This window comes from Nannospalax galili, unplaced genomic scaffold, assembly GCF_000622305.1.
Source record: "Nannospalax galili isolate Female #2095 unplaced genomic scaffold, S.galili_v1.0 scaffold209, whole genome shotgun sequence".
Lineage (NCBI taxonomy): Eukaryota > Metazoa > Chordata > Mammalia > Rodentia > Spalacidae > Nannospalax > Nannospalax galili.
This window is the reverse complement of record NW_008360319.1, coordinates 1,573,776-1,577,049: the sequence shown is the minus strand read 5'-3', so window position 1 is coordinate 1,577,049 and position 3,274 is coordinate 1,573,776.

Here is a 3,274-nt window from a genome sequence, read left to right as displayed (position 1 = left end):
AGCCAGATGGGAGAAAACAGTGGAGATGAGTGAATCTCAGGGGACTAGGAAACCTAGAGGGAAAAGTGATGTCCTAGAAACCCTATGAGACATGAACATAGTGTGTCTGAACAGTAATGCATATGTGTACCTGGGAGCTGCTTGGTAAAGACTGCAGTTCCAGATAGAAGAGACCTCCCTTAGAGTGACAAGCATGCCATACAGCCCTCATCAAAGAAGCTTCTTTTTGCATCAGATGGAGGCTACTGCAGAGCTGCACATCTGGTCAGGCACAGAGAACACACACCTTAGAGATGCCCAGTACTATGTGACACATCTACAGTCAAATCTCTATAACTAAGGCTCATGGAACACAGCAAAATAAGGGGCAGAGAGAGGGATAATGCACCCCTCAACTCTCACCGGTGAGGCTTCCTTATACATCAGAGTGTGATGCACACAGAAGACCACAACTGGCCAAGTCTGGGGGAACAAGAGACTGTAGATGGGGCTCCTATACGGAACCTCACCCACCCCCCACAGCTCAGGGGCCATTGTGGAAGAGGGGGCGGAAAGATTGTAAGAGCCAGGGCTGGTTCATGAGCACAGGGAGACAGAGGCTTCCGGGCCACTGGAGGCTTGCTTCTGTGAACCTGTGGCAGTGGTGGCATCAAGCTCAGGACCCGTGTCAGTTCAATGAAACAATGGCCCAGAGGGGAGGTGAGAAATGGGTGGCGGGCCAGCGCTAGATTGAGAACTATTTGAGACTGACTGTTGCTGGGTGAGGGAGAGTATGACTTACATACGACCGCTGGATGGGCTGACTAGACTCCAAGTGGATGCATTTACAGTGAAGTACATTTGGATACAAACACCTAAATGAATAGGACTCAGCATGCATGGCAGAGTGCATAGGGTTCAGTGGGGCAGGGGGAGGCATGGCTGGGGGAGGGGGTATGGATTTGTGGGAAATGTATAAAATTTTAAAAACTCAATTAAAAAAAAAGTGAGAAAAAAAAAAGAAAAAGCTCATCCACCTAACCCTGGGTCTGACCCTGATTCATCCCCATTACCCAGTAACTGCCCCTGGCTTTGCTGTTTGAATAACCCCTAGCTGTCCCCTTCCACCCCCACAGCTCAAGTTTGAGGTCCAGAACAAATATTTGTCCCAGTGTTGAACAAAGTTAGAGCACTTTTTTCTTCCATTTAAAAATGAACTGTGCTCCTCTGTTGTTCCTTTGAACTTGATCCAGTGGAAGGAGAGGAATTCTTCCAGACCATCTGCTTTGGAGAGTTTGGCCCAGCAGTCAAGCAGAATGCAGCGACTTAAGTGCTTTCTCATCTGGTTACTTCTTTTGGAAGGACAAGCCTTCGAAATCCCCACAAACGGAGTCTCTGAAGTAAGTACTTCCAGAAGATTCCTTGCTATTGGCCTAAACATGGGCCAGTAAACAGCTGAATGTAGTTGCTATTCAATGAACCTGTTTTGTGTAGAATGGAAACTTAGGCAACTATTCATCAGAATGTGAGAGCTTACTGTTATAATTACTGGAATGTGCTTACTTCTTAAGACATTATTAGGTTTTGTATGAAATTTAAGTCAAGTTCAATGGTCTGACATCCTGCTGTAGCACATATGGAGCATGACTGCTCACTCCTTACCTATGGAATAATAGACCTACCTCAACAGGTTGCTATGAGAATGAAATGATGTATGCAAAGTACTCAGCACAACAGAAGGACTAGCACAATGATTAGAATTATTATTAACAGATACCATTGTTACTCTACTCAGTCATTATCAAAGCATCATTGTTTGAATACCTAAGTGAGCAATTAGTTTTGTAATATGGACACTAAATATTCCCATAAAAGAAAAAGAAGATGGAAACTGGGCTGCAGAAATGGTTCTCATGGCTCCGGGCCTCTGCTTTGAACCCAAAGCCATCCAGATGTAAGGAGACTCTTGGACTGAGTCATCCTGAAAATCACGTAAGAGCTACTTTTATCCCATCAGAGCCAAATATGTTATGTAACAAACACCAAGTGATGAGCGTATTGCATACAAACATGCCAAAGACAGCATTTTTCAGGAGACGAAAATCACTCTACATAGACACTATCATGTTTTCTAACACTTTGAAAACCACCAGAATATGCGGAAATCTCAGACTGAACCTAACATATCCAGATGTGTTTGTCCTTTGTCAGTCATTTCTAATTGCCCTTCCTTTCATACCTACATCTAACCAGTCCCACATAGTTAATGCCTGCCCAATCTATCAAGTACTTCTCCACCTGCAGTCATCGAGTTATGTGTCTGACCCATCATCCCCAGGAAAACGCAAACTTTAATTTTCACAGCCAACAAATTCTAAGTGTTGATTTCAATTTACTTACTTCTGAGACCAAACTAGCAAATACATATATATTGAAAAAAGTATTGTTTTCAAAATGAGATAGTCCGACAGACTAAAGAGTATAAAATATAAGGAATGATAAATTATAATGAAGAATGTAATGAACGTTACCAGCTGCCTCTTGCTGTAGATAATTTTTCATAGACATAAGCATCTTAAATTATTTTCAGTTTGCAGAATATGACAATCTTGTGGAACTGGCCCCAGACAAACTTCAATTTGTGCCAGAGAACAGGAGACATCAGGTATAGTAAACTTTACCTCCAAATGGTGAAAATAAGTGAGAGAGACTGTGACTGAAGAAGTCAGTGCCATAAAGACGACTCGGACTTTTCTCAAGAACTTGTTTGTTCCAGCAGGGGACAGTCTGCATTGTTACACTATGCAGAAGACTGCCTAAGTGATGTAGAGCGGGAATTCCTGTAACTTTCCAGAAGCTTCTGCCCATAACAGCCACTTAGAGTTTTAAATGATCCATAGCTTTGTGTTTTCTTCAAAGTTTAAGATTATAAATGATTTTATGCCTTATAAGAAAGGATTTCCAGTTAGGAAGGCTTTTAATGTGTGTGTGTGCGTGTGTGTGTGTGTGTCTGTGTGTCTGTGTGTCTGTGTGTGTGTGTGCGTGTGTCTGTCTGTGTGTCTGTGTGTATCTGTGTCTGTGTGTGCAAGTGTGCATGCACATGTGTGTATGTGTATATGTGTACATGTGGAGGTCAGAGGGCAACCTTGGCTGCCGCTCCTCAGATCCCTCCACCATGTTTGAGACAGGGTCTCTCCTGGCCTGGAACTTACCAAGTAGGCTAGGCTAGGCTGTTTCCACCTCCTCTGCGCTGGCATTACAACAAGCCTGCCGCCACATTGGGGTTTTTTGTTTA